This window comes from Sciurus carolinensis, chromosome 4, assembly GCF_902686445.1.
Source record: "Sciurus carolinensis chromosome 4, mSciCar1.2, whole genome shotgun sequence".
In the NCBI taxonomy this organism is placed as follows: domain Eukaryota; kingdom Metazoa; phylum Chordata; class Mammalia; order Rodentia; family Sciuridae; genus Sciurus; species Sciurus carolinensis.
Window position 1 is genome coordinate 136,947,255 of NC_062216.1, and position 24,213 is coordinate 136,971,467.

Consider the following 24,213-nt stretch of genomic DNA (forward strand, 5'->3'; position numbering starts at 1 on the left):
CAAAAGTGGACATGTCTGCATTCAGCTGCAGCAGTTGGAAGGATAAAGCGAGTCCTTTAATAGGGGTATAAAGTGTCTGGTAGTACAGAAAGAGCAAGGCTAGAGGGCAGAGCAGTGTGGAGCTTGGATTGAAGTGGCAGGATATTAAAGGCAAGACATCAGTTACAAAGCTGAAGCGCATATGGGCAATAACACGATAAGGTCCTGAATTAGGGAGCTGATGGAACAGAAGGGAAAGCATATCAGGGACATTTCAGGGAAAGAATCAATAATATGTGACACTTAATCAGATGTGGGAGTGGAAATTAGGGGGAGTCGAAGATGAATTCAAGTTTTCTTATCAGATACTGAGCTAAGGAACACAAAATAAGAAAAGTTATGGGGGCACTTGACAACTTTTCATTTGAGATGTGTGGGTTCAATATACTAGCAGGACATCTGAGTAGATAGCCATCACTTGTAAAGTTGGGTCAATAGTGCAAGTAAAGAGTTCATCCTTAAAGATAGACTGTTGGGCTAATTGGCATAGCAGTAATATTTGACAGTGTTAGGGTTCACAGGAGAACACAGAAACAGGAGCACTGAGGATCAAATGGTAGGGGAATCAAACAGAAAGGATAAAGGGGTAGTCAGAACAAGAAACAAATAAAACACAAAACTAGAAAGACCAAAAAGAGCACACATTGACACATAACCAAAGATTTGAAACAAAGAATGAAAGGTACTCAACAATGTCAATGATGTAGACAAAAAAGCATTGAGAATTAAGTGTTGGGTTTATAATCAGGATCTTAATAGACACTAAATAGATTGGAATAGGGAAGCCAGATCACTGAAGATCAATTGACACAACAAAATTCATTGTAAGAAGAAAAAATGATATATGGTTGAAAGAATAGAAAATGTGAAGCTAATATTTTGACTTTTTATGGAAAAAAATGAGCATGTTTGTAAACTGGTAGGGAACAAAAATAGAGAAGAAACAGAATATGAATTACTTAACCAGTGCTCATAGACCATATTTTTAATGTCCTGAGAGCATAAACAACATATTAAGCATGTGATTTTGTGTGAGACTGGATACCAGGATTGAACCCAGAGGTGCTATACCACTGAGCCACAATCCCAGTCCTTTTTATTTTGAGACAAAAATCTTTCAAAATTGTCACAAATGGCCTTGAACTTCTAATTCTCCTGTTAGGCCTCCTGAGTTGCTGGGATTACAGACATGAGCCACCACACCCAGCTATTAAGCACGTGAATGTTTACTGGAAAAGTCATCATATTATTACAAGAAGGCAAACACCACAAACATACCAGTCTCCTCAAAAATAAGAAAGAAAGAAAAAGAAACTTAGAAATTTCTTAAATATCTAGATAGAATGAACATTTTATGAGCAATTGGCTAAGGAAACATGTGGACATTAATTCAAAAGGATGTGTATTCTTCACTATTTCATTGTAAGTTCATGTATAAATCTTGACGTGTTCCATATACATTTATAAAACATTTGAAGGGGTGACTGATGTGTCTTAATTTACTCTGAATTTTGAGAAGAAAATAGGCTTAAAAGGAACTGTATTCATTACTTCAATAAATGATTGTTAAGCACTTACCTACTGTGTGCCAGGCAGTGCAGGGTGCCCTTGAACAGTTAGACAGGATACCTAACCCAGATTTGAGGGAGACCTTGCCAATGTAGTAATATCTTACTACAGTAAGTAATATTTTTAGCATGCATAATGTCTAAGCTCAGACATGAAAATCCATTCATTTATTAAATATTTACAGACTGCTTATATAGGCCAGCATTGTTCAAGGTGTAGTATAATGGTAATACATATTTTCATAACAATATATTGTTTAAAACCATTAAAAAGCTTAAATGTATTAAACAGAATAAACTTTAACAAATCATGCTGTATTGAAACACATATCAACAGGGCATCTTTTGAAACAAGAAACCAAAGAAAATCTAAGGACACGTCTGTGTGCTTTTGGTTCTAGCATTTCATTTCTTGGATTCTAATCTCAACTGCAAATTATTGCTCTTTCCCTTTCCCCTCTCCACTCACACAAGTGATAAAGTCTGCTGCAATTTGAGCAATCGATTGCTGTGTAAACTTAATTTCTTGGTTTATTCAATTACGAGAATCATTGTGCTGCTATAAATATTGATGCCTGTATCACTATTGTATGCCGATTTCCACCCAGTTGGATAAATGCAAAAGAGTGGGATACCTGGATTAAATGGTGGTTCCATTCTTAGTCTTTTGGAGAATTAACAATATTGTTTTTCAAAGTGGTTACACTAAATTCAGTCCCATCAACAATGTATGAGTATACCTTTCTTCCCCACATCCTCACCAGAAGTTATTTATTTGCATTCTTGATGATTGCCATTCTAACTGGAGTGCGGTACAATCTAAATGTAGTTTTGATTTGCATTTCCTCCAGGGATGTTGCACATTTATATTAGTCATTTGTATTTCTTCTTTTAAGAAATGTCTGTTCTTTTGCCCAATTATTGATTGGGTTATTTGGGCTTTTTGGTGTTTTTTAAATTTCTTTATGTATTCTGAATATTAATACCCTGAGGAGCAGGTGGCAAAGATTTTCTCCCACTCTGTGGGCTCTCTCTTCACACTAAATTGTTTCCTTTGCTGGGCAAAAGCTTTTAAAGTTGGTTCTTTTCCACTTATTGATTCTTGGTTTTATTTCTTGAACTTTAGAAGTCTTGTTAAGGAAGTCAGTGCCTGTGTTGGAGTGTTGACCCTATGCTTTCTTTTAGCAGTTGAAGAGTTTCTATCTAATTCTAAGGTCTTTGGTGAACTTTGAGTTGACTTTTGTGCAAGGTGAAAGATAAGGATATGGTTTCATTCTTCTTCATGTGGCTATCCAGTTTTCTCAGCACCATTTGTTTAGTAGGCTATCTTTTCTCCAATATATACTTTTAACACCTTCATTGAATATTAGATGAGTGTATCTATGTAGGTTTGTCTCTGTGTCTTCTATTCTATCACATTTGTTTTCATGTCTGTTTTGATGGCAGTACCATACTGTTTTTGTTACTATAGCTCTGTAGTATAATTTGAGATCAGGTATTGTGATGCTTCCAGCATCACTTTTGCTAGGTAATGGAGAAATTTACATTTCATGAATGATGAATTTATCAGAATGAACCCCACTATTTTATAAAACTGTAATGCATACTTTGAAAACAAAAAATATTGCTAAAATGAGGATTGTGACTGACTCCTATAGTTAATGGCATGAAATTAATTACTTGGACTTCAGTCTCCTAAGATGGGCACACACATGTTTTCAGAGAGAGAACTCCCATGCACTTTGAATCAGAGTTTACCTAAATTCCCACAGTGATCAGCTGTGGCTGGTGCTGCCATTATCAGGTATCTAGTAACAATATACTACTCTCCATTGTTCAATAGATCATGTGCATACAATGTGCCTCTCTCATGATGGCTAGCAAATCTCTAGACAATATTCCTTTTCTCACTAAATATATCTTATAAAGAAGTCTGAAACCTCTTTGAATAATTTAAAATCAAATTTGAAACTAAATTTACAAAAGAAAAAAGAAATATATTCATTTGTCCTTGCCAAAGAATAGAGAAAGTAAAGGTAATCAGATGGAAAAAAAAAAAAACAGGTTGTTAAAATTCACAGCACAGTCTGTATTAAAAGATTTTGGAAATAAAAAAAAAAATTAAAGTACATGCATTGTTTCATGGATTAAATCAGACAAGAGAACCAAGTTTTTCAAAGTCTCTTTTCAGATAATTTCACAAAGAAAAATTATATAAAATTTCTTATCTTTTATCTCATATTGAAAAATATATTTTTCCTGAAAATTTTTGTTACACATTCTAACATTCTAATTTTAATAATGAAGAAAAACCATTTTACTGAGTATTGTAGGTTATTTTAACTGTATTTCTGGAGAAAAGGTGTGTGCTATGTTGGTTTGACTTGAACTACACATAATAGTAGAGTCAATATATAGTCTAGAATGAAAGAGTGATTTTTTACGTACTAGATTACAAATCAAAAGATACAAATGATACTTTAGTTTGCTACCAACAAGATGTGAGAGTTTGGCAGGTAAATTTCCACTTTGAAACATTATTTTCAAGGAGGAGACTCATTGAGCCTGCTGAGGATCTGGTGAAAATGAACAAACACAGAAATTCTATGTAATATTTAGGGCACTGCAGACTTGAAGTTATAGTTCCCATAAAAAGGCAATGAAATCAAGAAATAGGTAATTTCTAAAGTATTTTTTGTATTCTATACTTCTATTACAAATTGAAAATATTCAAATCTTAAGTTATTTCCTTAAGTAGGAAGAACAGCAATTGAATGGAGCAGGTAGGAAAGCCCCTCTCTGCTACTTTCTCTTTGACTTTTTGCAGATAAGAGTCTTCTTAGGTAAATATCTTACAGGACATTTTGACAAAAAGAATACTCAAGTGTAATTATCCTTCAAATGTGCACCTTGTGTAATTCAGTGGTATATTGTTTGTCTTTTCCTTATACACAAGATCGAAAACCTGAGATAATGCATCGTAGACTAATCATGTGTGTTTTCTTCGCCAAGTTTCACTGAATCTTTTAACCTCCATTGATTATATAAAGTTAATTTTCCATATTCAAGTAACACACTGATTAACCTTTAAAAAAAATAAACTATTGAAAAAAATGAACACATACTTCAAAATCAGGAGCATCGTCAGCAAATAATTTTGGCAGTTTTTTTTTTTTTTCAAAAATTTCCAATCTTAACATTCCTTTAGATTGTGTGTTTGGAATACTAAAACAATTTATATAGAATCCAATAAAACGTTTGGTGCATATGTTAATCTGATGGAAATAATTGTTAAATTATGAAATCTCACTCAAGACGTTCTATTAATCTTCCTGATGGGAGTCGGGTGGAGGCAGCAGTTTCTCTCCTCTACCAATGTTCTTCAGTACCTTGTACCCTGCCTGGCACAGCCAAGGCTGTTAGAATGTGATTTCTGAGATAAGTCAAGAATGCATTTCCATTAAGTGTCTTCGGTGTCAACATGTGATTTCATGCAACACGTGGCAAAGCAAGTTCTGGTGGAAGTTGGTAATATTCTTTAAACCACCTGACTGTGCAGATGATTCAGGCTTCATCCATGGTTTTAATTCTCTCTTACACCCTGTTCCTGCACAGACTCTGCTGAAGTCTACTGCTTGCTCATAGGCTCCTCCCTATGACAATGGTTTTCAATCTTTCCTATTTGGCATCCAGAATGGCTGTGCGTTGCTTACTTGTATATTTTTCTCTACCATGTAGAATTTGATTCTGGTAGCTATCCTTTCTGAGAAATCAGATATTTTTTGAGACCTGTAGTGATGAGAGAAAGGTTTTAAAGCTTTTCCGATGGGAAAAGTCACTTGATACCTGGGATCATTGTGGGAAAAGGGCACATCTGCAAATGAGGACAATTGTGTAAGTTATGTAAATTGTAAATCTTAGGTACAATACTTCAGGAATTGATTGATTACACCATCATGTCCACTATTTTCAAGGGGACACACATGTGCCCATATACAGTATTGATGATTTTTTTTCACTTCTTTCAGAGTGATGAATAATTAGAATTCTTTTTGAGGGTAGAAAGAATCTTTCTTTGGTGCCTAGTTCATCCTAAATCTCTGCTGTGACACTTAACCAATTTATAATAGTTTGCTTTATTGCTATATCAGCCTCCCAATGTTTTCAGAGGAAAGAATCTATTTTTTCTCTTTTTTATTCCTGTGACCTGGCCCAAAACATGACAAAAATTCGGGTTCAAAAAAATAGACATGCAATTAATGCTCTCTGAATAAATCACAGATTTTAATCAACTACTTAGAAACAGCCTGAGCTTGAGTCAACAAACTCTTGTCTATTTCAGACAGGCAAAATGGAGCTCAGAAGCCACTCAGAGAATAAAACTCTCTCATGTAGCATTAATTCCTTAAATCAAGGACTAAGGTTTTCCCAAGCCCAGTAAACCCTTGAGTTTTTCTATGTGCTATTATGCCAGAATGATCCTGGTTCTTTCGTTGGCAAATAGGACTGCTTAATAACTGCAGAGGCATTATGAAATTCTATGCAGAATATAATGAAAGCTGCAGGAGATTGTGTGTTCATTCGCTTGTAGTAGGAAAACTTGAATCCTCAAATAACAGGGTGTTGCCATGTTAGCTTCCTCCAGAGAATTAAAACACAAACTATAAAGAGAATAGAATCGTGTGATTAGTATCAGAGGCATCGGAATCTGCAAAGTCTTGATTCAATTTTTTAAATTTGTTAACTTATGTTGATTGATAAATGATACATTGTATATATTTATGGTGGGCATACAACATAATGTTCACCATGCAAAGCCTAAATGTTTAACTGGTACAAGAGTCAGGTGAATTCAGTGGAATTCCCCTTACCTGTCTTTTTACATTTCTGAAAAAATGATATACATTGTGGAGTCAACTTTTGAAAATTTATATTAAAAAAATCATTACTTTAAATTCTCAGATATAAAGTAGTAAGTCAATATATAGAAATCTGAGGTACAATTATCTTTTAGCTTTCAATCAAAAAAATAAATGAAATAGGGAGTGTATTAAAGAGAAGAGAATAAAAGAATGAAGGAAAGAAAGGTGAAAAGATAAGTAAAAGAAAGGAGAGGAGGAGAAGAAGAAGGCATAGAGAAAGCCAGGAAGGAAGGGTCTTATTAAAATATTTGATAGGTCACCTCTGTATAACTCAGATGCTTCTGTATGTGCAGAATTTCAATATCTTTCCTAGGTAAATAGCAATGTCTTTCCTTTTTATTAGCACTGCTGCAGCTGCTGTTGCTTACAAAGAGATTCACAAATCAAAATAGACTTGGTTAGCTTTTCAATAATTCTGAAAAGGTGGGGGAACATTGCCAGGGAAGGATAGCACTCCAGTATCCTAACATGGAGTCTTGTTACCAAAACAAAGTGTGAATTGCTTAGAGATAATTCCCTGCTGTTGGTAATTCCACTGGGTGCCTCTGTGGTGGCACATGCTATTTCTCCTCTCTAGGCCAATGCCATTGCACGGGAGATGTCAGAAGGAATATGAAAAACTTACCTTTTTGAAACGCTTATTCTTCTAGATTTTTTTTTTTTTTTAATGTCAGCATGATTCATATCTATTGGTTCTTAGCCTGGAGCACCCAGCACAACTAGGAATTGAGGAAGTTGGTGCAGGGTATGAATAATGAATGGTCTGCATAAGCAGAAGTCTATATCCAGTCAATAGTAAAGGCATGTGCAGAATCACAAGCCAGCCTTTTCATGGATTCTTTCTATCATTCTTTCTTCCTCAAGGGGAAACAGGAAAACAAGAACCAGTAAGAGCTTGAATGACCAACACCCCAGCTCAGACTGGAAGACTGTTCATCTGCCTGTTCATTCCTGTAAACATCACTGGAACTGTCTAATTAAGGTATTTGGAAATCCCAGACATTTTCAATAGGTTTCATTGATTATTTACCCTCTTTCCCACCCATATCATGTGATAGGAGACAGGGGAGCATTATGCAGAAGGTTGAAGAACTGTATCTCTTTACAATTGTTTATATGAAAGAAAAATTAGTATTTGTCCTATATTCTGAAATTGTAACTCATCTCAGTGTTTTTGAAGGGCTGGTTTAGTTGGTGGGGCACTAGCCCCTGGTATAATATTTTTGTTTTCTCCCACTCTCATTTTGTACTTTATCAAATCCAAAGTTGTCATGGTTCATTATCTGTAGATGATCTTGAGCAGCCTTGCATTCTAAAAGAATATGCCATGGCATCTGCCTCTGTGCTTCTGTGGCCTGCTGTACAGATGATATTTCAGCAAGAGTATTGAGTAGGGGGCGGGAAGGGAGAGCAGAATTTATCTCAGACCGATGTTCCTTTGTGCCATACCACATCTCATTCTTTCATATATGTCTGATTCAACAGTGGATTGCATATATCACATTATGCCTATTACATGTGTTTGAGCACAAAATCAGGGTTGTAAAGTATCTGCTTGGATGTCTTAACTAATGAATTCCATCCAATTCAATTATCATTCTTAGACTCTTCATTAACCCATCAAATTACTCCTTTGATCTAAGTCATTTCTAACATACTTTTACTAGGCATAAACACAATCCCATGAAGTAAACTGGAGGTGATTATCTCACTGACATTTATTCGGAGTCCTGGGTTCCTGAAGTTTTAGACGTTTAAAAATTACCTGTCCCATTAGTCAGATCATGTATAGGAGAAATGATGCTACATCAGGAAACTATGTCTTGAAGACTTTATATCATGACTTACATTGTATTTTGTTTTCTCCCTGAAGAAGTTAATTACAGTGTGTCATCAATAGAAAAAAGGGATAGCAATAAATCTACTATGCATTCCTATAAATTCACCTACTTATTAAATACATATGTGCATTGCTCAAGTTATATCACAAGTTGTTCACTTTGGGGGATGAATTATTTCAATGCTAGATGTTTCTCCAGTCTTTTACAATAAGATGCTACAGTGTAAGGTCACGGTTGCTATTGTTTAAACATGTTTCCAAATTTTCATGATTTCTATACAGGGATTATTAAAACAAACAATGTGAGTCTGAAAATGCTTATACCTTATCAATGGTACTTTATGGTACTTTATTTTTCTAGGAATCCGGACTAAGGTACAATGGCTATTGCAAACATTCCAAAATAAAAGACAAAGGGCTGATGTTCTGGCAGTGTGATTCTTAACATATAGACTTGAAAATATTTCAATATTTCTGTTTTGTTTTCTTCTACTCTGATGTCTTTTTTTCATATTCTGTTCTGTAAATATTTGGAGAAATCTCTCAAAATGTGGGCTGAAGCTAGTCCATTGAAGTATATATTTCTAGGTTCCATGCCAGACTTGAAATCAGAATCCTTGGGCATGTTCCCTAAAACCAGCCTTTAAAAATTTGCTATCAGGTAATCCAAGTACACTCTAAAGTTTAAGACTCACTCCTTTAAAAGAGTAAGAAAAACAGCTTATATCAAAACATTGTAAAAATATGGACATGTAATTGATAGCAAAGTAAAACATTGAAATGAAATGAAATTTAGATTTTGATTTTTCCTGTGCATTTTCATTTCCTGAGACTGTACAAAACATTTTAGACTCTTTATTTCCCTCTTGATGTTTGATTGCATTTTAAATATTTTGAAATTAAAAATTCAATACAGTTTTAATTAAGGAACTCAAGGAAGGTATTTATTAATTTAAAAGTTTCCCAGTGTTGCCAAATAATCAGTGAACTCTATAAGAGCAAACAGCATTAAATTCATCATTTGTATAAATATTATTTTTTTACATTTACATATTTAGTTTTATTAAAGATTGCTAAGATAAGAAGCCTATCCTTTAACATTCTATATATCTAATAAACACCATTCCCTAGGAATTCCAACCTGTCCTTTTGTTACAATTTCCATTGAGGCAACTTCTACAGATGTCTTGCTTTCAAAAGATACCTCACTGGTACAATGAAGATGAAAACTCTGGGGCTCGGATTCCCTTTTTTTCATAAGTGAACATTTCTGTATTATCTAATCTTAGAGAATTTTCTCACAGTTTTATTTTTAGCGCAAACAAGTTAGACTTTGCCAACTTCATATGCCAAACTCTAAAGTAAGTATACACTTAAATGAGAGTTAGGGGACAAAGAGCTGTCTTCTGAACCATGAAAAGACAGGATGTTGTGATTACCTCAGGCACTGGAAGAGAGCAAAAAGCATCATTAGTTCTAGTAGGAAAACTACAGAGAATATTTGACCCATAAAATTAATTCTTGCTTCTTCCCATAGCACAGTCCATAGAGACCAGGGTCTAGAAAGGGAAAGTGGTCAAAGTCTTAAGGTTTGCACATTAACTCACTTTGTAAAATAGAATTGCCCTGAAAAGATTGGAATAATTTAAATTGTCTTCCATATTTATAGGAATCTTTTTATAAATAAAGAGTCCCTGGTTTTCAGTTAGTTTTAATGATTTCATTTAGAGTAATGGTAGGTACTGTCTTCAATTGGTTTTGTTTCAAAAGTTTCATTTATAAATTAAGTATTTGGGGCTCAAAACACATTCCACACAAGAACTAATGTTATAAATGATGTTTTGTACCTAGACTCAATTTTATAAATCCACAAAACCATATGATTTGTACTACTAGAGATTTGAAGTGAAAAGAGTAGAAAACAATACTATATAATTCTTAAAATTAAACCAATTAGACAAATTGTTTTTGAATAACATTTACTTTGACTATCAATGTGAAGGGAAAGCAAATTTGGTTGTAAGTAAATGAGCAATTAAAGGAGATGGTGAAATGTTTTTCTAAAACAGAGAATGTAAGGTTATGTGGAGAGCAGTGCTGTTCTGAGCAGAGGAAGAGGAGATGGGAGAAGAAGAGATGTAGGGTGGAGCAGTAGGAGTGGCAAAAGTCACTCAAAACAGGTATCCAGGCAGAATTAAGTTAGTATTATGACCTAGTTATTAGATACAAAGGATGTTCATTAATGATCACGTTTGAAACTCAGAACAAGTATATTCAATTCTTTTAAAATGCGTCAATGCCTACAGCAATAGCATATCCATTTAGAAGGCAGACATGTAGAGGAAACAGGTAGCTATGCAAGGAGTTTTAGCACAATTCCAATGAGAGGAATGAATGTAGGGAAGAGAGAACTTAGAGAGCTCCCACCTTCACCAGTGTCTTTTCTGTGAATTGCTCGATGCAACAATCAAGGCTTCATGGAACTCCACTAAGGAATTTTACCCTTTTTTTGTCTTTCAAAAAATGCAACATAAGGTGATCAAGGGAACCAAATCTATCCATTGTCCCCCTTTCCTCACATAGCTGTTCATTTAATTTTCCAAACATCTGTTGAAGACAATGTGTATTATTAGGTACTATGTGAATTTTGTTTCTTTTAACCAACTTGTTAAAACACAAAGAATATTCTGTTCTCTTCTTATTTTAGTACTTTTTATTTAATTATTTCTCTTCACTAAATTTGAATAGTTGGAGAGAGCAGGTGGCATTGTGCCTAGAGATGAAGGGCAAGGAGTGTGAATGTCTCAAGGAATAAGGCAGCAAATAAGGGGCTGTCTTATTAATCTATTCTTTGGACTTCAAGGAGATTTGGAAGTCATAAATACAGTCCCATCCCTTCCATGGAACCTAAAAAACAATTTTGAGAAATGGAAAACAAACAGAACTATTTCCTCATGACTAAAATTATCTGGTGAAAAATTAATAAATTGAAAATAAGGACCTGTATTATATAGCACCTCTTGATTTGATATCAGCCTCACTACTGGGCCAACCTGGTATGAGATGCAAGAACTTAGAAAGCAAGCTAGATGCTGTGGCACACATCTGTAATCCCAGCAACCTGGGAGGCTGAGGCAGGAGAATCACAAGTTCTGGATCACCCTCAGCAACTGAGTGAGGTCCTAAGCAACTTAGGAAGACTCTGTCTCAAAAGAAAAAAGAAAAAGAACTGGGTTGCTGATCAGTGATAAAGTACCCTTGGGTTCAACCACCAATTCCAAAAACAAAACAAAACAAGAACTTATGAATCCATCCTAGAAAAACATCCCATAATTCTTCATCAACCCTAATTTTCAGTCAAATAAAAGTCTAAAATAATCTCTAGTACTCTTTAGGTTGAGGCACAACAGAGGTTATCATGTAAGTTTCTAAAATCCCTCTTAACTCTAGAAATTGCACTGCAGAAAAAATGATTCATCTTCTAGTGAAGAAAGTGGCTAAGAGGTACTTATAAATACAAAGCACCTCTCCTTTCTATTCTATTCTCAAGAAACACGAGCAAAAGATAAGATGGAGCCTAGACAACATTCCAAACAGTCTTCAGATAGGCTATTAAGTCCTGTGTTAGCTCAGCCTCTATTAGGCAGCTTCAGAAACTAATGTGAAAAGCTGCCTTAATGAAAGGACAGTGGTACCACTTCTCATCTTTGTGTGGATTTCCTAAATGATTTTGTCACCCCATTCCTTTGAAGCAATACCTAAAATTGCTTGACTATGCTATGCCATGAGGTATCGTAACATACAGAATTTTTAATAATGTGCCTTATATTGAGGTGTTTGACTTCATCTTCTATTCTTCTCTGGTCCAACAAATCTTGTTCATGATGGATCTGGGGTTCACATTTGTTCATTCAATGATGATTCTTTTAAGCACTTACAATGCAGGTCAATCTTCTAATCCTCTTGTCCAGGTCCTACTTTCCATGTAAATTTCAAATCTAATGGAGAAGTAGATTTTAAAAAAAAAAATATTGTTTTAGTTGTCAATGGATCTTTTATTTTATTTATTTATTTATTTATTTATTTATTTATTTACTTATTTATTTATATACGGTGCTGAGGATCGAACCCAGGGCCTCACACATGCCAGGCAAGCACTCTACCACTGAGTCACATCTCCAGCCCCAGAAATAGATTATCAACAAGGAAAAATTACAAGAATAATCAGGTCCATCAAAGATTGTTAATTGAATAAATCTAACCATATTTTTTCAAATTCTTCTCTAATATTTTTTCTGTCCATCAATGATCCTACTCTTCATTTAAGCATGATTGATTCTTACTGTTTTCAACTGCACACTAAAGTCATTCTGATTCACTTATTTTAACTCCTCGAGGCTTTCAATCTTCTTAAATGGAAAGGAGAAGGAAATTCATAAATTTACATAATAGGCAAGCTGAACTGTCTGAGGATTTAATCCATATAGCTAGACCTGAGTAATTCCAGGGTGACTGCAGTGTGACTATTTTGGAATCAAATGCCCCATAGCCCAGGCATAAATGGCATCTTTTCTAATCCTTAGCTTTTTCCTAATTACTTTTTGCAGTGATTAAGTGTCCTATTCTGACACATCGGAATAAATCTGCTCTGTACTACCTGTCTGACCAAGTATCTTTGGTATGGATTAAATTGGACTAGCCACTTATAAATTCAGTGAGGGTTGTATGTATCTACTCAACATAAAAAGAAAGACTTCTGAGAATTCATTGCAGTAATAGGAAGTAAAGTTATTAAATTGAGGATACTGAATATAAAGCAGAGACCAGATAATAAGAAAAGAACTCAGAGCAACCTTTAAGGTTTACATTCATGAAGAAGAGATTAACTAGTAACTGGAAAGAACTAAGAAACTGGACATAAATTCTTGATAATGTCCCTTTCACTCATTATCACTGAATTATCAGTTGAAAATAAGCTAATTACACTAAAAAGCAACATTTAATCAGAGTAGAACCTCTAATTTAATAATACAAATTATATTTTCATTTCCTTATGCTGATATTTATTTTAGCCATATGAAATATTTTATGAACAAGTTAGATGCTTTCTATTGTAATTTTTAAAAAGTAAAATTTTGTTGTTTTTAATAATTGGTTCATTTAGTGTGGATTTTTTTACTTAAATGCATTTATGCCAACTGTTAGCAAGCTTTTAAAAGGGCCTTCATTTGTCTTACATTTAATCATCCTTAAGAAGTCTGCAGCTAAACATATCTTGAACATAAGCTCAGAAGAATAATAAGGTTCACATGCATATAGAAGAGAACTTGATATAGTTCTATAAAAGAGCAGAAATAAAGAAAGAGAAATATAAGAAAGAATATTTTCAAAAACTCAGTAAGAAGGCGAGACAACAAAGGAATATGTCAAAAGGTATAAATTTGTTTGAATTGCTATAGCATGAACCCTGAAAAGCTATGTGTTAGCCTCTACTGGCTGCTATAACAGAATACCATAGACTGGGCAACTTATAACAGCAGAAATTCACTTCTCACAGTTCTAGAGGCTGGGATGTCTAAGATCCAGGTACTGGTTGATTCAGTATCTACTGAGGGCCTGTTTCCTAGAAGACTGTCTTTTCACTGAAACTTCACATGAGAGAAGGGGCAAAAGATCTCTCTTGGGCCCTTTTTATAAGGGTATTATTGCACAAACATGACCATTACTTACCTAACCACCTTCCAGAAGCTTTACATCCTAATACCATCACTATGGCTAGATTTAAGATTTTAATAGTGGAATTTGGAAACAGCAGGACAAACATTCAGATTATAGCACTGTCCTTTTCCTAACATTGTCCTACTGATTGACAGTCTGTTTCATATCAACAGTTCTTGTGTACTGAAAAGTGATTTTCTGAAAAAGGAAAAGGCACTAATTAATGGAGTAGTAGTATTACTCCATGTAGTTGGACAGACCTGCCAATTATTGAGTGACTTTTCAAGAGGGTGCCTTTACCTAGAACAAAACCTAAGAACTCCTAGACATAAGCAACTAAGAAGACAAGTTATAACATTTACTAAGAAAAATTTAAATAGCTTTATTACTTTTTAAATTAGATAGAAAATTCACAAAACAGTTGCAACATTCACAACCTATGATGTCTCTTACATACTGGACTGAATTTATCAAGAAAATTAGAAATTCATAACACCTTAGCGGTATGATGGCACATAAACATTATACTATTTTTATTTTATATACTTCTTCAGGCTAATATGTGTAGTAAGACAGTCAAAGTTAGGAAAAAAATGAAGGATGGAATTTAAAAGAAAATATGAAAATTTATGTTCAAGGAATAAGCATATTATATGATGATGTTAAATTAAAATTTGCTATCAAGAACATTGAATATGAGGTGGAGTTTTTTGCTAAAATAAGAAGAAAATAAAAAGAAACATCAAATGTGGGCTAAAAGTAAATATACATCATTATAAGACGTGTTGTACACTGAGGACCAAAAAGAGAGAAAACTGCTTAAATTGTAGAAAAGAACAATGAATACATGATATAATGTTCTGCAGAAGAGAAAGTTGAATCTGTTCTTGAAATTTTTAAAAAAGAGTTATTCATCTCTTGTGAAACATTTTAATACAATTCTGCCTGACAATGGAGAAGTACATTTTTAATGCTTCCTAACTCTCATATATTTATAGATAAGAAATGAAACTATATTTAGTATGGTAACTGAAGGTTTTCTGAAATAAGAGTACAATATCACAGTTTTCTAGGCGACAAGTTATTTTATGATTTTTTTATTACATTCTGAATGAGCAAGGGAGAGTCCAAAAAATATCTTTCAGAAAAGCAAAATATTCTCTGTCTAAAACTGGTCCCCATCAAAATGGAAACTGAGCATAGAGAATGACCAGATTAATCCTTTGGGGATGGTAATTGTTTTGATCTTATAAAGGAAGAAAAATGATCCCTCTATGGCCGATCCAAAAAAACTCTCCTCAGAAATCATCCTGTTGACTATTTCTTACAAACCTCCTTCATCTTACTGAACACCTTTCAGATAGAAGAAAAGAGAATAGAGTCTTAATGTTGTCCAAGGACTTTTAATTCTAAAAATATTGGAGGTGGTTCAGCTGCTGGTTAACTTCTCAGTATAAATAAAAGAAAATTCTGTTTTAAAATCTAGTTTAATAATTTAGACTATTGAATAAGACATTACAAACTGATTTATCATTAGTATGGTTCAAATCTATTTGAGATACAGAACGTTCTTCTTATAGAATCTACTGAAATCAACAAAGTCATTTCAAAAATTGTTCAACCAATGAAAATATTTGTAGTTAGGAGAATCTATTTTATTTACCAACATTATTGTTCTTTGTTTTAATAAAAACACCTTAGAGGACAAAAAAAGAAAAGAAAAGAAAAGGAAGGAAAACATATGTGCAAGTTTTAAAATTATAAGCTATTTGCCTGCTTTCATGTAAGCGTAGTATCCACTACTTACCTGGTCTCTCTGATTTAGTTATGTGTGAACACACAGGATAATATTTTCTCACCAGGTTCTTCTAACTAGGCAAAAACATTTAAATCAAAATTTTAAGAGTTTACATTTTTCTACTGAAAGAAATATCCTTGGGGAATAGGGAAGATGACTTATGTGTATAAACCTGAACTTAGTGAAAATAATCTTTCTGTCCTTCATAAAGTTGAATTTATATTGCCATCAAACATTTATTCCAGGTTCTCTTTTTGTCTACTATTCCATTTTTTCTTATAGATCTCTGATGTTTTAGAACATACTAAAGTTTAAAGAAATCCACTGTTTTCCCTAAAATTCTTTCCTTAGAGGTTTTTAAATGAAAAAGTTGTTATTTCTTTCATATTTGCCACGATTTCTACAATGTTTTCTCTAACATATTGTGGTAACTGAAAATTATCATTGTGTTAATTTAATGTTCCAAAATTTAAGATTGATTTATTAATGAAAAATTATACATATAAAGTAAAGTTTTTGGTTTTCTATACTAGTAAATCTTGTTTACATATAATGAAATTCAGAAGTCTGCCTATGGGGTAAAAATGACTCTTTGACATTAAGAAAGGTTTTCCATTCATGTCCTGAAACTACATTTTTCAGTTTATGGAATATAAATCATCCAGTTATTTTCTCTGGATGCTGAAATTTGTTCGTGGAACAGAATATATATCTGTTTTTATATGTCTCTCTGTAATAGGATTCTGGACTGTGGTGAGTGATTTTCCATATATGCATGAAAGATTAGATACATATCTTTCTTCATTCCAAAAAATGCCATCAGTATTGTCAGTCTCAGAAAATAGGTGGGAAACTGCCTCAATGTTTCTGATATTTCTTATTAAAAATAGTCACAATGCAGAATCAAGAAATACTAAGATTTTATGAAACATGAGCATAAAATAATAAAACATTTTTAAGCTGGCATACTGAAATTTATATTCAAGTGAATGTGGTTGTCCTTCACTATGGTCACCTTGGATTTTACAAATGCTGCTATTGTCCAAAACATTTCCATATCAGATTTTATGTTATTTTATTTTTCTGTCTTTAGAGCCAGTTTATGCACCAGGAAGTGTTCTTAAACACATACCAGGAAGGCACTGCATTACTACAGTCAACTCAACATGGACCAGTCCTGAGTGCTATGAACATTTCTATTAACGAGTTTGTGTCCTCTTAAAATGAAATAGGCTGTCACCAACTATATTTTTATTTAAATGATGCTTTATTCCAAGATAAAAAGAAGTATCCATGAGATAGAAGAAAGACTCTGAGGTGGATGAGTTCATGAGGTCCCAATCTGGGGTAAAGAACCTCATAGACTATGTCTTGATCATTTGTTAGACATTTTTTTTAATGTTTTTTAGTTTTTTTTTTTATTTTTTTATTTTTTTACGTTTACATAGGGTAATGATGTTTCTTTTTTTTTCCCTTCCCCCCCACCCCTCCCACCCTTTTCCCTTTATACAGTCCTTCTTTCCTTCATTCTTACCGCTCTCCTTAGCCTAACTCTAAACCTAACCCTAAACCTAATGCTAACCCCTCCCACCCCCATTATATGTCCTCATCCGCTTATCAGCGAGATCATTCGTCCTTTAGTTTTTTGAGATTGGCTTATCTCACTTAGCATGATATTCTCCAATTTCGACCATTTGCCTACAAATGCCATAATTTTATCATTCTTCATTGCGGAGTAATATTCCATTGTATAAATATGCCACAGTTTCTTTATCCATTCATCAACTGAAGGGCATCTAGGTTGGTTCCACAATCTGGCTATGGTGAATTGAGCAGCAATGAACATTGATGTGGCTGTATCTCTGTAGTATGCTGATTTTAAGTCCTTTGGGTATAGACCAAGTAGTGGGATAGCTGGGTCAAATGGTATTTCCATTCCAAGCTTTCTAAGGAATCTCCACACTGCTTTCCAGAGTGGCTGCACTAATTTGCAACCCCACCAGCAATGTATGAGTGTTCCTTTTTCACCACATCCTCGCCAACACCTATTGTTGCTTGTGTTCTTGATAATCGCCATTCTAATTGGGGTGAGATGAAATCTTAGCGTAGTTTTGATTTGCATTTCCCTTATTACTAGGGATGTTGAACATTTTTTCATATATCTGTTGATTACTTGTACATCTTCTGTGAAGTGTCTGTTCATTTCCTTAGCCCATTTGTTGATTGGATTATTTGTATTCTTCGTGTAGAGTTTTTTGAGTTCTTTATAGATTCTGGAAATTAGCGCTCTATCTGAGGTATGGTTGGCAAAAATATTCTCCCACTCTGTAGGCTCTCTCTTCACATTTCTGATAGTTTCCTTTGCTGAGAGAAAGCTTTTTAGTTTGAATCTATCCCAGTTGTTGATTCTTGCTTTTATTTCTTGTGCTATGGGAGTCCTGTTAAGGAAGTCTGATCCTAAGCCAACAAGTTGAAGATTTGTACCTACTTTTTCTTCTATAAGATGCAGGGTCTCTGGTCTGATTCCAAGGTCCTTGATCCATTTTGAGTTGAGTTTTGTGTAGGGTGAGAGATAGGGGTTTAATTTCATTCTATTGCATATGATTTTCCAGTTTTCCCAGCACCATTTGTTGAAGAGGCTATCTTTTCTCCATTGCATATTTTTGGCCCCTTTGTCTAGTATGAGAAAATTGTATTTATTTGGGTTTGTGTCCATGTCCTCTATTCTGTACCATTGATCTACCTGTCTATTTTGGTACCAATACCATGCCGTTTTTGTTACTATTGCTTTGTAGTAGAGTTGAAGCAGGTTACAAGATCAATGCTCATAAATCCAATGCATTTTTATACATAAGTGATGAATCTTCAGAAAGAGAAATTAGGAAAACTACCCCATTCACAATAGCATCGAAAAAAATAAAATACTTGGGAATCAATCTCACAAAAGAGGTGAAAGACCTCTACAATGAGAACTACAGAACACTAAAGAAAGAAATTCAAGAAAACCTTAGAAGATGGAAAGATCTCCCATGTTCCTGGATAGGCAGAATTAATATCGTCAAAATGGCTATACTACCTAAAGTGCTATACAGATTCAATGCAATTCCAATTAAAATCCCAATGATGTACCTTGCAGAAATAGAGCAAGCAATTATGAAATTCATCTGGAAGAATAAAAAACCTAGAATAGCTAAAGCAATCCTCAGTAGCAAGAGCGAAGCAGGGGGTATTGCAATACCAGATCTTCAACTCTACTACAAAGCAATGTTTTTTAGTTGTTGATGGACCTTTCATTCATTTGTTTATATGCGGTGCTGAGAGGCAAGTGCTCTACCACTGAGCCACAACCTCAGTCCCTTGTTAGACATTTTTAAGCTGTAGGGGGCGAGGCAGGGAGGAAGAAAGAAGGGAGGGAAAGATTCAGGCTGAATCTGTTTTATTTACTTCTTCCATCTTTTAGTTATTTCCTTATCCTGGATAGTATATAAGGTCCTTACTAGAACCCATAGGACTACATGTGACCTGCACCTGCTATGTCTCTTTATTGGGCTGTAGAAGTTACCATTTAATATTCACTTTGTATTAGGAATATATAAAATCGAGTCATAAAAGACAGTATACATCAGACCCAGATGGGTTTCACTGGTAAATTTTACCAAACATTTATGGAAGAGATTATACCTTAAATAAGTAAACTATAATTCAATTTCTCTTGGGAATAGATGCAAAAATCCTCAACAAAGGTATCATGTCAGGTAAAAATGGTAATGACACTGTGGAAGCATGTTCTACCTTCTATTGGAAACTCTTCCTTTAGTCAACCAACATTTAATCTTCTGAGATTTGTTGTTGAACATATATATCATCTTGGCTTTTGATCCTACCTAGGCAGGTGTCAAAAGGTAGTTACCTTGATTAAGGTAGTTATTTGAGAGGCATTTGCTAACTAATAGGCACTGAATTAGATATTACAGTTTTTCAGATTAATAAAATGTGATCAATACATTTGAATGTCCCACAGCCTTGTGAACTACAGATAATGTGTGAGCTGAAATGAACAGAAGCAGGAACATGAAGCATCCAGGAAAAGTAAAACACAGAGACAGAAAAGACTCCTGAAGAAAAAATAAATGAGAGACTTTAGATAAGCATATCTGACCCAAAGACTGTGCCAGAAAATGAATGAAATCAGTAAGAAATAGATATTTTTATTAGCCAAGAAGGGAACAGAAATAATAGAAGAATTTTAAAATTTCACATGAGAGTAGAAAAACCTGAATTCCAGAGAATAAGTTTCTGGGTTTGAGATCAGTTTGTAGAGGGATCATTGGACATCATTTGGTTGGGAGTTTGTGCATGGAAAAGTGTTTGGCCTCCTGTGATGCCACCATTCACCTGCAACCTCTGGGTGGGGTTAACAGGTATTAACTGCTCATTTGTTTACTGAGAATCTCAGAACACCAGGCACCATGCAAGAAGCAAACAAAAGACAGAGGCCTCTGTCCTTAAAAAGGGCAGGACCTCTGATAAGGGGAGAAGGAAATAAGGAATGTGATAAGGTTTTAGTCACAACTCTCCTATTGCATTTTTTTCCTGATTTTAAAAACTGTAGTCCAATCAATCCATTTACATTTAAATCATGACTACCTGGTTGACACTGTCCTCCCATACAGTCACTTGTTCTATTATAGAAAAGACAATGTGCTTCCATATCTGCTTGTGTTTTTAAGTACACATTCTTATCTGCGTCTGCCATAGCTCACTATATTGTAAGAAGTCTGAAATTTAGATTCTTTCTTAAATTTAATTATCTGGTACTTTCCTATAACAGTCTGTCTCCTATTGACGTCTTAAATTTCATTTTGTTCACATATCTTTTATGTGTGTCTCCTTGATATTGATAACAATGGCTGGTGTAAGAGCTTATCTCCTTTCCATTCTGAAAATGTAATAATGAAGGGAAATACAAAGCAACAGCCACATCTGCTAGTTATCCAAGCATTCATCCAGCTTCTGCATCAAACTAACATTGGGGGAATGTGGTATACGTGTTGCAACTCAGCCTCACTCACATCAAAGAGAAGCAGCAATGGCAAGGGACAGTGATTTCTTGACAATTCATGAAGGAATGAAGTGCTGGAATAAAGCAAGATAAAGTGGTCTTTTGGGAATCTTTAACTTTCAAGGCACTTTAATTTCTTAAATGTGGCTATGTCTATTTTATTACTCTTTCTAAACTTCAGAAAAAAGAGCACCTAACCATTTGTGAATGGAAATGACAGGAAAAATAGGATATATTTTACTTTTATTCCATTATTATATTACTCTACTTCCTACTCTTTCATGTATCTTAAGTAATCATCAAAATTAAGGGAACATTTAAGGGAAAACATCCCTTCTGGAAGGTACTCTTACATCTTATAGAAACTCTTCCTTATACCTAATTCATATTCTTAATTCTGCAAATTCAACTTGGTTGGTTATTTTTTTTCTTTTTCTTTTTTATATATTTTTTAGAATATTTGTAATGAGGCATAATATCACTTTGACCTACAGCCAATGCCCAAAACATTACAGCTAATTAATATAGATGTTTAAAACTTATAGATCCCTAGATAGCTAAGTTTGTTTCTTTTGGATTTTACATATGAAGATAAAATTTAATTCCTGACTAAAAGGAGGAAAGAACTACTCATTTGGAATCACTTTATGTAAATGAAGAATAGATTTGGAGATGTAGCACTATTGGCTTAAAATTAAGGATAAGGCATTTTTATTTATGAAAACTCTAGGGAAATAATTTTGAATTTCAGTTAAGATTAAGAAAACTTGGACATTCAGCCTTCCCCTTTCTCTGAAATCTTTCATAGGCTAATAATTTTTTGGATGTCCTAATTTTTGATGCAGTTTATCAAATTGATAATTTGATATTGATATATTTTACAAAATATGCTTAATGTGTGTGTTGTGTATAATATATTCAAGCCAAGTGATTATATGGATTACTGTTAAGGCTATATATGGATTACTGTTTAACAAAAAGATATCAGTTCGTAGTGAGAATTATTATAGGAAGGGACTTTCTTTCCTAGAAACTTTATTTGGGGTCCTCTGGGGATAGACCTGGGGCCTATGGCAAGTTGAAGTCCAAGTTTCACACCAAGGCCCTTTGCCTGTTCTTAACCATTGCCCTTTCCCTAACTCAAAGTCACCTACTAGTTAAGAAGATCCACTCATAGAGAAAGAAAAAAGAACTAGGTCTTTCTCTACTTGCACAAACAACAAATATCACCTGTGAGTCATCTGGAGGATTAGAGTGTTTCAGAGTTTTTTTGTTGTTGTTTTTTTTTTCAGACATGGTTACACCAGTACTTCAATCTTAGCTTTACCAGATATCTGTGTGACCATGGGCAAGGTGGATAAGTGGTTCTACATATTATTCTCATATACAATAATTTTAAACGATCCTCATCTCTAAGGCAAGCCATGGTATTACCAAACCTTTCTGATTTCTAGTTTATCAGTGGCCTGAGGTTCTATTAAGGTACAATGTACATTGGGCATGGTGGCACATGCCTGTAATCTCAGCAACTCCGGAGACTAAGGTAGGAAGATCAAAAGTTCAAGGCCAGTCCCAGCAACTTAGTAAGGCCCTAAGCAACTTAGTGAGACTCTGTCTCAGAATAAAAATTTTAAAATGGACTGGGGATGTGACTCAGTGGTAAAGCACCCCTGGGTTTAATCCCTAGTACCAAAAAAAAAAAAAAAAAAATGTAAAATAACACTTGTTAAACTATAGATGGTTAGTGAGTCATGGAGTCAAATTTGTTGTTTGTGACTAGCATTCTGAATGAAATAGAATAGGAAATAATCAAAATATAATTTACATTAAGTACAGTGTTAACATTGCTTTGTGAACTTCTGTTTCTGTTATTTTTTTGCACCGTGTTCACTGAACTGTACTGCTAAAAAGTACTTCTTACCAAAGCTTTATAAAAAGGTTAAAAAGTCATTGGTCCAAGAAAGTGGGCCATCCAGTATAAGTTAAAAAGAAAACCCAAAAAACATGCCACAGAGACCAGCACTCTGAAGCACCAGGAGGAAGCAGAATAGTGATTATCTTCAATATCTGTGACTTCCTGGGAAAGTCTTAGCTGTCAGGTTGCTACATTAAGTAGCTGAGCTGTATGTGTCACATGTATGCAACACATGGAAGCTCACGTACTCCCACCCAGTTGTATGCTTGTGGGAGAAAGCAAATGGATGAGTGCATCCTTATTTAGTTTATGCAAGAATTGCTTTTAGGGAAATATGCCTAAAACTCACAGTACTATAATGACTGCAGAGAGAATTTGTTTCTTCCACACACTTTCATGTTTCTTCTCTGTCATTGGGTGTGTGTGTGTGTGTGTGTGTGTGTCTGTGTACATGTACAACAAAAAATGACTAGCAAAATCCCCATGCCTCAACCCACAATTCATCCACAATTCTGATAGTTCTATATCTAATGATATTTCTGTATTTTCTAAAACAGAATATGAAACTGTCAGGCTTAAGTTGTCCTGGACCCCAATCTGTGAAAAGGTATATAATGAGAAAAGTATATTCCTTATCAGAACAAGCAGGTGTGCAATAATATTGACTGAGCTGCATAATAATCTGGGCATAGTATATCTTACAAGGAAGGAAAGTGATATTCAAATACCTATATTTTTATTTTCTGTGAGTTTGGTATTTTTCCCTTTAGAATAAGAATTTTTCATGTTAATGAAATCAGTTGGTGCATCAAATAAGCCATCCTTGAACATTTGAAGCTTTTGACGTGAGGTCACATAATACCAATTTACATGTTGCTTACTGATGTGGATCCCCAGTCAGAAATTCAGCTCTCCCTGCTTTTGCTTTTTTAGGAGGAGTGCACATCCATAACATCCATCTCTGGAAAGAAAAGCAGACACTCTGCTTATTTATATTAATCAGACAGTGGTATGAGCCCCAGGTGTTTGGGAAAGACAAAGATAAAACCAACACAAAGTCTTAAGACTTATATTGCATTTTTTTTTCTGATTGATAACAGACTGGCGACAAAATGAAGAAAGTTATGTTTCTTATAAAGTCATAAAACTTATAACTCATTCAAATCCATGGTTTTCTTAAACAATATTATCCCTTTATTAATTTCTTTCTGAGTGGATAAACCTCACACTCATCCTGCCCATGTAATTTAGTTTTTTTCCAGTTCTTGTTCCCCAATCATTAATATTAATGATCCACTCTAAGAATTGAGCCACCTAAAGTCTCTCTGTACCTTGAAGCATTAACAAAGCA

General features: G+C 34.3%; 1 protein-coding gene across 5 annotated transcripts in view; it reads left to right on the forward strand.

Annotated features, from left to right (window-relative positions):
• The window catches only part of Syt1 (synaptotagmin 1), a 512,448-nt gene that overhangs the window by 93,279 nt on the left and 394,956 nt on the right, over positions 1 to 24,213 (forward strand). For 4 of the 5 annotated variants that reach the window (XM_047549411.1, XM_047549412.1, XM_047549410.1 and 1 more), the window contains one exon: positions 7,394 to 7,511. The exons of the other annotated variant lie outside the window; for it this stretch is intronic. The gene's annotated coding sequence lies outside the window, so the exon portion shown is untranslated. The remainder of the gene's footprint in view (positions 1 to 7,393; positions 7,512 to 24,213) is intronic. 5 annotated transcript variants of the gene reach the window in all.